This window comes from Zingiber officinale, chromosome 1A (assembly GCF_018446385.1).
Source record: "Zingiber officinale cultivar Zhangliang chromosome 1A, Zo_v1.1, whole genome shotgun sequence".
Taxonomy (NCBI): Eukaryota; Viridiplantae; Streptophyta; class Magnoliopsida; order Zingiberales; family Zingiberaceae; genus Zingiber; species Zingiber officinale.
Window position 1 is genome coordinate 8,767,333 of NC_055987.1, and position 13,280 is coordinate 8,780,612.

The window sequence follows — 13,280 nt, forward strand, 5'->3', positions numbered from 1 at the left end:
GCCTGGAACACTTCCAAACGCCCCAACTAGAGCTACAAATACAACCTTGGTCACAAAAGGTCATAACAACACTTGCAATTAATTCCTCTTTAGTTTTGTTCTGTAATTGAGTGCTTCAACTGTTGTAAAATGCTTCTTCGCCTGAAGGAGATTGTTTATTGAGCTTCGACTTTCTTGGATTAGTAATCTCCTGATTTCAAACCAAGTAACTCTTTTGTGTCTTTTCTTTTTCAGCCTCTTATTTTTTTTATGCAAGTGTTAGATAAATAAAGCTGTAAAGTTCGAAAAAGGGTGGGGGTTTTGTTTATTTTTACTATGCAGGCTATTCATCCCCTCTAGCTAGTTGCCAAGGAACCAACAAATGGTATCAGAGCCCAACAGCTTAAGGAGTAAGCCGACTATCCGAAGACTTTTAAGCACCAATGGACGAAGGAGTAAGCCGACTTCATGGCAAACGATAAAGTAGAGTTCTATCTACTGAACGTCTTATCGCCACAAGAAGTCAACCGGATTAGAGTCTATGAGTCTACCAAGGAGCTTTGGGATAAATTGCTGGAACTACACGAAGGAACCTCTATGGCAAAACTCGTAAGACAGGATCTGCTCAGAAACCAGATCAGCAACATCAAATTAAAAGAAGGAGAAACCATTGCACACCTTCACTCAAGAATAAAGGAACTCATCATCGGACTCAGAATTTCTGAGAAAAGGTAAGCAACCGAGATTCGCTAAGGTACGCGCTTAACGCATTTCCTAAGACTACTGAATGAGCATTGATCCTGTCCGAACCAAGAGTCAGCGGACGCTGGGCACGTGGCGCTCTCTGCTGGATCCTCGAGTGCTCCGGCGAACCTGCAACAAAACTGAGCCGGGAGGGGTGCCCCGGCGACGGTCCTCCGACGCTCAAGTCAGGTAAGTAGTGGAGAAAGTGGCTGCCAAATTTGTATTATGCGTACCTTTGGCGAAGTAATAGCCTCTTTATATAGGACGGAGAAGGAACTGATGCACGCCAACCGAGGTGCGTACGTGTCAGCAACCCATACCACGGTATGCACTTGTCAGAGAGCTTACCTGACACCATGCTGCCATAGTCTGAGCATGTTCTTTGATGGGACGGCAGGACCACCCGTTGTCAGACTAGAAGTATGGCACAGCCATACGACTTGACGGCTGTCAGAAGATGTCCCCGTCTTTTACCCACCGTCTGACTGGGGTGCCCGGCCCGCCGGGCGGGCGATGAACGTCGTCCGGAAGGCCTTGATTCTTTGCGCCGTCCGGGCGGCACCTCCTTCCGCTCGGTCATTACGCACTGCTTTATTTGAGCGTCGGACCCCTGGTCCCTACCAGGGTGCCTTTTACTATCAGATTTTCTTTTCTTCTGAGTCCGGTCGGCTCGCCCTTTTCCGGCGAGCCACTGGACCCTTTGACCTCCCCTCAGCGTTGACTCCTTATGGGGTTCCGGATTTTTACCGCCGGATCACTTGCCTTCCTCTCGAGTCTAGTCGAAGGAGGCAAAGTCCGACTGACTGGACTGCCGATCTGTCAAACAATGATCATTGCCTTAGGCCGCTCGGCCAGGCATAAAGATGCTCATCCGTGCGGCGATATCTGTCTGTCCGGCGATACTTTGTCCATGCCTTGTATTTTCTGGGAATCGATGTCCGTTGTTCTCCCACACTACCCCTCACGTGCTCTGCGCACGGTAAGGGGAGCTCATTAAATGCGGCTAGTAACCAGCTGACACGTGGCGACCGTGCATTTGTCAGAGTATGGCGGTTACGTCACTTCCGATGGGACAGCCGCCGTTTGAAATGGACGATCTGATGACAACCTCGATATCGACGACCTGGATCGGACGGTGGAGATCGTTTCCGGGCGGCGATATAAGACCCTTGACTTCGTTTCCGCCGCATTTCGTCTTCTTCGTTTCCAAACTTCTGTCATTCCCCCTCTCGCCGGCGACTTTGTTCTCAGACTTTCCGACGATCACACGGCTTCTTCCGGTCATCTTCCTCGCCTGTAAGAGCCTTTTTCTCGCTTCAGACGCATTCTTCTTTCTGTTAATCATCCTTTTCAGCCGGTTTTCTTCCATTGCTTGAACCATCCTCTTCTATCCCGCATTCTGGCCTTTCGATCATGACCAGTACCTCGCAGTCAACCGGCGGTGCTCCGGGTCTTTGGTACTCGAGCATGGAAAGTCGGTTCGACGAGGAAGACGCCATGCGCCTCACTCGAGTATATGACCTACCGACCGACCACGAAATAGTGTTAGCCACGCCTTCCGATTGGCCTAACGATCCTCCGCCCGGCACTGTTGTCTTCTTCCGGGATCAATTCCTGGCCGGACTACGTTTTCCTCCTCACAAGTTTTTCTTAGAAGTTTGCAACTATTTCCGCATTCCGCTCGGCCAAGTAGTTCCTAATTCTATTAGGTTGCTGAGCGGAGTGGTAGTTTTGTTCAAACTGAACGGCATTCCCTTAACCCCAAAAATCTTCCACTACTTCTACTATCCCAAGCAAGCCGAGTGGGGCACCTTTGTTTTCCAATCTAGGATAGGCTTCGTCCTTTTCGATAATATGTCGAGCTCCAACAAACACTGAAAGGAGTATTTTTTCTATATACGCTTTCCCGAGCGGCCCACTTTCCGCACCAAGTGGCAGACGGCTATGCCTGCGCAACCGGAGCTTGGCAAGTTTAGGGGTGACGCAGACTATCTCCATGCAGCCGAACAGCTAGTCGGTCAGTGCTACCACATTGACAAGATGCTTCTCCCAGGAGTAATGCATATATTCGGCTTGTCTTCTACACCAGCCGATCTGCCTTGTAGCATGAGTAAGCTTCCCTATCTTCCCCTTTATTTTGTTCTAACTGATTTATTCTCTGCTTCTGCAGCTGAGGTCATGTGGCGGGCCAGAGCCACCGAGAAGCTCAAACTGAAGGCCGCTCGGATTGAGGCGGTGACGAGCCAGGAGGCCGCCGAACGGGGCATTGCTCCGGCTGATCCGGCCGGCGAAGAAGGTGAGGGGACGCCAACGGTCCCAGAAGCCCCGGACGCCCCTGCCCCTCCTGATGAGGCCACGGGCAATATAGAACCTGCGAGTGAAGCTGAAGTGGAGGGCCGTTCGGCCGATGATGTGCCGCTGCGCACTCAGAAACGCCGGCGACCGGAATCCGCACCTGCCTCTACACTTGATGAGTCACAACCTGAGCGGGGTGCAGATGCGCCGGTGCTGTCCGGAACAGTTTCTCTCGAGAGTACCCCGACCCCTCAGGATTCTCCGAGGGCCAGCTTGGAAGTGCCGCCGTCCAGCCCTTCGAGGACTCGACGACGTCTCAAGCGTTTAGGCGAGCTACCCACCTCTTCTGCTGGCGGGCCATCTCAGAGCGGGCCGAGCGGCCAGAATTTACTTAAAACCGTTCTGCGCCTCCCTTCAGAGGCGTACATGGCTGCCGCCGATCGGCCGGTGTTTCCTGAGCAGATGATCACCCTGACGGGCCCTCTCGCACAAGCTTGGATAGATGCTCGGAGTCGGATAGCTAAGTTGACTCCCGGGCAGCTCGGCGACAGCAACCTTCAATCAGCCACCGGGGTATAGCCCTTCCCCCTCTTCTCTCTCTTATTTGAAGTTTTTACCCTGTTCGTGTTTGCTAGCAGAACTGGGTGGAGCAGATCACCATTAGCAATCGGTTGGCCGAGCTGGAGGAGGAACTGAAGAAACAAAAAACAGCGGGGGACGCCAGGCAGTCGGAGAAGGCCAAGAAATCGCTAGAAGCCGAACGGAAACGAGCCTCTGATCTGGCGAGCAAGGTCGTTCGGCTTGAAACAATGATTAAGCAGCGAGACAAGGAGATCCAGACGGCGATCACTCGGAAGCAACAAGCCATTAACGATATGGACCACATGAAGGTGGAGATCCGGGGGCTGGAGCAACGCATCAAGGACCTGGATGCTCTGCTGGCCACCGAAAAAGAGAGCCGCTCCAAAGATTCGATGGAGACTTGAAGGATCTCCAAGCTGCTAGCGACGCTGCCCATGCCGCGCTCAAGGAGTATCAAGAGGGGGAGTCGGCCCGCTCGGACGAAGTGAGGAAGGCGTTCCTCCGCTCGGAAGGCTTCGGAGAGAAGTTTACCGACAAGATATCCCTCACGTTCGAGGAGGCCATCAAGGCGGCGGTGGGCTATCTGAAGACCAAAGGTCACCTGTCTACCGAGCTGACTATCCCCCCCGAGGATCTGGCGAGCGTGATGGACGCCATCCCCGACGCTCTTTTTGATTTCGATGTGTGAGGAGCGTTTCTGTAAACTTTTTTGAATTCCCGCCGTTCGGCCCCGCTTATCTATGTAATGACTTTTTTGGCTTGCATATTAGATAATCTTCTGCTCCTTTCTATTTTAGCAAGAAATTTTTCCCTCGTCCCAACATTAAGTGTCTCTCGATATTTATCGTCGGAGTTCGACGGCGCGGATATTTATAGCCGGTCGGCGCGGCTCTCGATTTTTAACGACGGGGCTCGTCGGTTCGTCCGCTCGGATTATTTATAGACGCCGGCTCGTCTCTCGATATTTATCGTCGGAGCTCGACGGCGCGGATATTTATAGCCGGTCGGCGCGGCTCTCGATTTTTAACGACGGGGCTCGTCGGTTCGTCCGCTCGGATTATTTATAGACGCCGGCTCGTCTCTCGATATTTATCGTCGGAGCTCGACGGCGCGGATATTTATAGCCGATCGGCGCGGCTCTACGGTTTAACGTCTGGGCTAGACGGCGCGGATATTTATAGCCGATCGGCGCGGCTCTCGATTTTTAACGACGGGGCTCGTCGGTTCGTCCGCTCGGCTTATTTATAGCCGCCGGCTCGTCTCTCGATATTTATCGTCGGAGCTCGACGGCGCGGATATTTATAGCCGGTCGGCGCGGCTCTCGATTTTTAACGACGGGGCTCGTCGGTTCGTCCGCTCGGATTCTTTATAGACGCCGTCTCTCGATATTTATCGTCGGAGCTCGACGGATATTTATAGCCGATCGGCGCGGCTCTGATCTTGGAGCTCGTCGGAGCGGATATTTATAGCCGATCGGCGCTCTCGATTTTTAACGACGGGCTCGTCGGTTCGTCCGCTCGGCTTATTTAGACGCCGGCTCGTCTCGATATTTATCGTCGGAGCTCGAGGCGGATATTTATAGCCGGTCGGCTCTCGATTTTAATGACGGGGCTCGTCGGTTCGTCCGTCGGATTATTTAGACGCCGGCTCGTCTCGATATTTATCGTCGGAGCTCGGCGCGGATATTTATAGCCGATCGGCGGCTCTCTTTTAACGTCTGGGCTAGACGGTGCGGATATTTATAGCCGATCGGTGCGTCTCGATTTTTAACGACGGGCTCGTCGGTTCGTCCGCTCGGATTATTTATAGACGCCGGCTCGTCTCTCGATATTTATCGTCGGAGCTCGACGGCGCGGATATTTATAACCGATCGGCGCGGCTCTACGGTTTAACGTCTGGGCTAGACGGCGTGGATATTTATAGCCGATCGGCGCGGCTCTCGATTTTTAACGACGGGGCTCGTTGGTTCGTCCGCTCGGATTATTTATAGACGCCGGCTCGTCTCTCGATATTTATCGTCGGAGCTCGACGGCGCGGATATTTATAGCCGGTCGGCGCGGCTCTCGATTTTTAACGACGGGGCTCGTCGGTTTCCAAGTGAGACTACACACCCGGCCGAACGGCTCGGGCCTTCGTCGTCGAGCGCTTGGCTCGGAAAACCATATACCCGGCCGACCGGCTCGGGCCTTCACATCGAGCGCTTGGCTCGTATATAATCCTCCCCGAGGTAGTCTCGGCTAAAATGTACCTGGCCGAGCGGCTCAGGCCTTCAGGTTCGAGCCCCTGGCTCGGATATAAACCTCCCGGCCGATCGGCTAGGGGGCCTTCGGGTTACGATGATAATGCCTTATATTCGCTCTTTTGACTTTTCATCTCTGCATTTCAAGTATTTAGTCGAAAAATGAAATACACAGGGTGATTTACAGTGATACACCTTTCACCCCGCCCGGTAAGGCTGGAGGTGGTTCGCGCTCCACGGCCTATCTAGCTGCCGTTCGTCCTCGTCCTCCAGATAATACGCGCCCGAGCGGAGCTTTTCGATGATTTTGAAAGGGTCTGCCCATGGAGCTTCAAGCTTGACGACGTCGCCGACCGGCTTGACTTTCTTCCAGACAAGATGGAACGATCCGGGAATTACGCGCCGGTTGTAGTTTTGCTTCATCCGCTGACGGTATGCCATCAGCCGAACGGACGCCTTTGCCCTCTCCTCTTCTACCAAGTCCAGCTCCATGTTTCTTCGTTCGGCGTTGTCATCATCATAGCTCCGGATCTGACTCAACGCCGACTTCGACCGGTATGACAACCTCACCGCCATATACCAAATGGAACGGTGTGACTCCGGTCCCTTCTTTTGGCGTCGTTCGGATGGCCCACAAGACGCTCGGCACTTCATCCGGCCAACTTCCTCCCAAATGGTCGAGCCGAGCGCGCAGAATTTGGGCGACTTCAGCTTGACCGTTGCTCGAGGATAGGCCACGGACGTGAAGTGTTGCTCAATGCCGTAGCTTTTGCACCAATCCTCTAACATCTTCCTGTGAACTGCCGCCCGTTGTCGGACACTAGTCGGCGAGGGATGCCGAACCGACAAATGATGTGTTGCCGGATGAATTTTTAACCATGTGATCTTTGCCAGCGGCTCGGCCTCCACCCACTTGGAGAAATAGTCTACCGCCACTAGTGAAAATTTCCTCTGCCGGTCGCCATCGGAAATGGACCCACAATATCCATTCCCATTGATCGAACGGACATGAGATGGTTGATGCCTTCATCTCCTCCGCCGGTTGGTGGGAGAAGTTATGATACTTCGGCATGAAAGACATGTAGATACCGTCCGAGCGGCATCTGTTTGTAAAGTTGGCCAAAAGTATCCGGCCAAGAGGATCTTCTTGGCCAATGAGCGTCCTCCCCGGATGACCCCGCATGATCCTTGATGTACTTCTGGAGGATAAGTTGAGTCCTCCGAGCTTACACATTTCAAAAGGAGCGCGAGAAAGCTTTCTTGTAAAGCCGATCTCCGATGAGTGTAAACCGACCGGCTCTTCTTCCGAGGAGCCGGGCTGCATATTCATCGGATGGTGTGGTGCCCGAACGGAGGAATTCTATAATAGGTGTCCTCCATCACTTGGGAACGCGAGGCCTTGCATCCGATCGACATGCGCCACCAGCAGCGTTTTCAATTGGTTGCTGAATGGCGACCGGCGTTATTGAGCTCATGAGTTTGGCTAACTCATCGGCCGCTCCGCGTGGGATTTTCTGAATAAGCACCTCTCGGAAAGTAGCTTTAAGTTTTCAAAGGCCTCAGTAGAGTTTGAGCCGAACACGCTTGATTTCAAAGGTGCCGGAAAGTTCTTGGCGCCAACCGTGAATCGAATAGAGTGTCACCCGACCGCCTCCCACATGCCGGGCAATCCGGCTATGAGGGCCTCATACTCTGCTTCATTGTTAGTAGCTTTGTAATCTAGCCGGACGGATAGGTGCATCTTTTCTTCCTGAGGTGAGAGTAGTAATATTCCGATCCCACTTCCGAGCCGAGTGGAGGATCCATCCACATATACTCTCCACATAGCTTCCGGCTCTGGCCTTTGCACTTCGGTCACAAAATCAGCCAAGGATTGGGCTTTGATCGCCGAGCGGGGCTGATATTGGATGTCAAATTCACTTAGTTCTGTTGTCCACTTGATGAGTCGTCCGGACGCTTCTGGATTCAACAATACTCTTCCGAGTGGACTATTCGTCCGGACAATGATGGTGTGAGCCAAGAAATACGATCGAAGGCGCCGAGCGGCTAGAACCAAAGCAAAGGCCAACTTCTCGAGCCCAATGTAACGAGATTCAGATCTTTTAAAATGTGGCTTAGAAAATACACCGTTGTTCTTCGCCGCTCCTCACAAGTGCTGAGCCTACAGATGCTTAGTTGACGACAGATACATATAAAGTGACTCACCCCCGACCGGCTTGGCTAACACTGGTAGAGAATTAAGATATGTCTTCAACTCTTCAAATGCTCGGTCACATTCTTCATCCCACTGGAACTTAGTGGCCTTCGCGCAGATCCTCAAGAATGGCGAGTCTCCGGGCGGTTCGGAGATGAATCGATAAAGCGATTATCCGAAACCGGCAACCTTTGCACTTCTCTTGTATTTCTTGGGGCGGCATGTCTTGCTTTTACTTTCTTGGATTTGCTTCGATTCCCGCTCGGTCACTATGTATCCCAAGAAACGCCTCCTTTGGCTCGAACAGACACTTTTGGGGATTTAGCTTGACTCCATATTTACGGTGCTCGGAAGGTTTCTTCCATATCCTTGAAAAGATCGGCCGCTTCGGACGGATTTGATAAGAATGTCGCCCACATAAACTTCCAGATTTCGCCCGATCCGCTCCTTGAACACCTTGTTCATCAAGCGTTGATAGGTGGCCCCATTCTTCAATCCGAACGGCATCACATTGTAACAATATGTGCCGTCGGCCGTTATGAAGCTTACTTTTTCTTGATCTTCCCAAGGCACTTGATGATATCCTTGGTAGGCGTCAAGCATGCAATTAATTCGCAGCCGGCCACAAACTGATCTATCCGGGAGAGGATAAAAATCCTTGGGGCATGCCTTGTTTAAATCTCGAAAGTCGATGCACACTCTCCACTTCGGCTTGGAGACCAAGACTACGTTGGCCGGCCAGCGGAACCGCACCTCGCGTATGTGGCGGCCTTGAAGTTTTTCCACCTCCGAATAATGGCATTCGCTCGCCAAGTCCCTTTCTCTGCTTCATCGCCGAGTCCGGTGGACATGCAATTCTATGCCGCGCTAGGCTCGACGAAATTCCGGGTAACTCATGTGTCGACCAAACGAAGACATCATGATTTCGTTGGAGACATTGAATCGGCTTCTCCTGCTTCTTCCCCGGATCGGAGGCGATAAAGTCGTGGCCTCCGATCGGGTCGGATGGATCTGGACTTCCTCCTTTTCATCATAAATTAAAGCGGGAGGCTTTTATGACGTGTACCTCAATTCGGGCGCCTACAAGCTTTCGCTCGGATCATCTCTATATAGCACCGACGACTAGCTGATCTCCCCGCACTTCTCCTACTTTGTCCTCCACGGGAACTTTATCTTCGGTGGAAGGTTGAGACAACCGCTCGGAATTCGCCGAGCGGCCGTCCCAAAATGACGTTGTAGGATGAGGAGAGTCGACCACCACGAAGTTTATTGTCCTGGTCCTCCTGACGGCTCTTCTCCCAGCGAGGTGGCCAGCCGGATTTGTCCGACCGGCTGAACTTCGTTGCCCGCGGGGTCGTCATGGGCAGCAGCTCGGCTCGATCAATTTGCAGCTGATTGAACGCCTTCTTGAATATGATGTTGACCGAGCTCCCTGTGTCAACAAATATGCGGTGGATGGTGTAATTTGCTATTACCGCTTTAATGAGCAGCGCGTCGTCGTGGGGCACTTCTACTCCTTCTAAGTCCCCGGGTCCGAAAGTGATTTCCGATCCACTTGCCCGCTCTTGGCTGCAGCCGACCGCGTGGATCTGCAGCTGCCGGACGCCCGCCTTTCTGGCTCGGTTGGAGTCTCCTCCGGTCGGCCCACCAGCAATAACGTTGATCTCGCCCCGGGAAGTATTGCTCCTATTTTCCTCCTCCCGAGCGGACGGTCGTGACCGTTCTCTGGACGCCCGGCGATTCTCCCACCTCAGAGATCGGTGCCGATCGGGTGTCTGCTGATGTCGCCCCTCGGTGCGGGTCCGGTCAGCTTCATGAGTCCTACGTCTCCTGTCGATGGGAGGCGACCGTCGTTCGGCTTTCCTGGGAAAAGGATTGGACACAAAGGGAAGGCTTCGGCAATCCCTCGTGTTGTGCGTATCCGTCTGCAGAACATAGGGGTCCACCTCTTCTTTGGCTTGGGTCGAGCGGCAGCCACTTCTTGTACGTGCGATCTGGCGTGAGGGATCGAATTGCTTCGGCCCTCGGTCCTCTGGGTGGCCCGCTCGGCATGCACAGGTGCGCGCTCGGCTGGAGTTTCCTTTTTCCGAGCGGCTTGCGCTTCTTCCACATTTATATATTCGTTGGCCCGATGTAGCATGTGATCATAATCTCGGGGCGGCTTTCGGATGAGCGACCGGAAGAAGTCCCCATCCACAAGGCCTTGCGTGAAGGCATTCATCATCGTATCCGATGTGGCCGTGGGGATATCCATCGCCACTTGGTTGAATCGCTGAATATAACCTCGAAGCGATTCTCTCGGCTCTTGCTTGATGGCGAATAAGCTGACACTTGTCTTTTGATAACGCCGACTACTGGCGAAGTGGTGGAGGAAGACCGTTCGGAATTCCTTGAAGCTCGTGATGGATCCGTCCGGCAACCTCCGAAACCATCGTTGAACCGATCCCGAGAGGGTGGTAAGGAAGACTGTACACTTTACTCCATCTGTGTACTGATGGAGCGTGGCTGTATTATCGAACTTACCAAGATGATCATCCGGGTCTGTTGTTCCATTGTATTCGCCGATCGTCGGAGGCACGTAGTGCTTGGGCAGAGGGTCTCGTAGGATAGCCTCCGAAAATTGGCGATTGATCCGCTCGGGGGAGGAGTCCGCTCGGGGAGCTTTCCCCTTCCTGTCATCCCGCCTTGGCATTTCATCTGAGGAAGATCCTCTATCTCTTCGGGCTGGTACGGTTTCAGGGGTGCGAAATAAGGCCCAATGGAATGCGACGGTGGCTGGAGGTGCTTCCGCTCGGCCACCAGACGCAGATGTTGCTTGTTGCTCCGCCCGCTCGGCGGATGCTTTTTGTTTTTGCTCCATGAGCTTGGCCTCTCTTGACTCTGGCGTCGAGTTCTTCCTGAAAAGCGCCACCGTGTGTTGTCGTCCAGCCCGTCCATTGTTCTTGTTCGAATGCAGGAGCGTTCCCACAGACGGCGCCAATTTGATCTGTCCGAACCAAGAGTCGATGAAAGCTGGGCACGTGGCGCTCTCTGTTGGCTCCGCGTAGACGCCGGGAGCTCCGGCGACGGTCCTCCAACGCTCAAGTCAGGTAAGCGGTGGAGAAAGTGGATGCCAAATTTGTATTATGCGTACCTTTGGCGAAGTAATAGCCTCTTTATATAGGACGGAGAAGGAACTGATGCACGCCCACCGAGGTGCGTACGTGTCAGCAACCCATACCACGGTATGCACTTGTCAGAGAGCTTACCTGACATCATGCTGCCATAGTCCGAGCATGTTCTTTGATGGGACGGCAGGACCACCCGTTGTCAGACTAGAAGTATGGCACAACCATACGACTTGACGGCTGTCAGAAGATGTCCCCGTCTTTTACCCACCGTCTGACTGGGGTGCCCGGCCCGCCGGGCGGGCGATGAACGTCGTCCGGAAGGCCTTGATTCTTTGCGCCGTCCGGACGGCACCTCCTTCCGCTCGGTCATTACGCACTGCTTTATTTGAGCGTCGGACCCCTGGTCCCTACCATGGTGCCTTTTACTATCAGATTTCCTTTTCTTCTGAGTCCGGTCGGCTCGCCCTTTTCCGGCGAGCCACTGGACCCTTTGACCTCCCCTCAGCGTTGACTCCTTATGGAGTTCCGGATTTTTACCGCCGGATCAAGCATCATTAATAGATGCTTATTATATATCTAAGGATCTAAAATTAAGTACTTTAGAGGAATTATTTTCAAAATTTGAAGTCCATAAAACAAAATGTGCAGATTTGAAGAAGAAACCAAAGCACAACATTGCCTTAAAGACAAAAATGGAAGAACAAGATTCTGAATCTTCTCTTGATGACGACGAAATGGCACTCATGGTAAGAAAATTTAAAAATTTATTTAAAACTAAAAAATTTAATCAAGTGTAGAGTATAAGAAGAAAAAGAAAAATAAGATGCTACCACTACAATGAAGAAGGGCATGTGAAAGATAATTGCTCAAAATTGAAGAGCAAGGACAAGGACAAGGAAAAGAACAAGAAGTCGGCTCAAACCTATTGGATAGATCCCACGTAAGAGGGAGGGAGGGGGGGGGGGGGGGGGGGAATCACGTGGTTTTCAAAAATTCGTTTTGTCAATTTTGAAATCACAAGTATGTGCAGCAGAAAGTACATATGAAATCAAAATTAAAAAGACACGAGAAAGACACAAGCGGTTTACTTGGTTCGGAGCTTTCAACGACTCCTACTCCAAGACCCCAGTCCCGCAGACCTATCGATGGATAATCCACTACAGGCCTCTTCCAGTACCTCCGGAAGAGGAAATCGAGTACAAAGAAAGTTCGAACAAGTGCAACACACTGCACTTGTCCTTTTGCAGTAACAAAGTACATAAATGAAATGTTACCGACACTTTTAGAGATAGAAGTAGGAGCACTCATGTGTCGGTCTAACAGCCACGATTGAAAGTTCTTGGAGCAATTGTCGGGCATAGTAGCTTTGCAACAGAGTCGTAGCAAAAGCCTGGGGCAGTTAGAAGCTCAAAAGGATGCACGGTAGCTTGTATATCAGTGTTGTGTGAATGTCTTTTCGAGACTACCTTATATAAGGCATGGAAGGCACCTTCCATAGCTACTGAAGGCACCTCCAATGGATTAAACTTGATCCCAAACAACCCAGCACTTATCCACGGCGAGGTCAAAATTTCACTCTACGAAAGGTGTCTTCCATAGCCATAGAAGACGTCTTCTATAAACAGTACGAAGACGCCTTCACTGGAAGCACTTTCAGATACTGTTCATCCAAAGACAAAATTTTTCCTTTTATCTTGCAAAATAATGTTAGCCCAAATAACCTGCAAAACAAGTATTAAGACAATAATAATAAGGAGTAATTAGTACCTATCCTTTCAGGACTAGAAACTAGTCAAGGTCTCAATTTAGGGATCCAAAATGGACCTAAATTGGACTAACGTCTACTGTCCCCTCAACCGGGACGCGTCCTCATAAGGTCACTCTCCTCTAGTAACTTACCTTAACTTACCAACTTGCCAGTTGTTTGGTCCGCAGACCCAACTGGACTTCTGGCTTCACTCACTAAGGTCTGACTTCACTCACCAAGACTTCCACCACCTAGTTTCACTCACTAGGACTTGCCTTCACTAACCAGGACTTCCGCTTGCCTAATCTCTAATTAGGACTTCTAATTTGCCTATCCTTCGATTAGGACTTATCCTTGCTAGTCATCTAGTCTTGACTAGACTACTCTCTT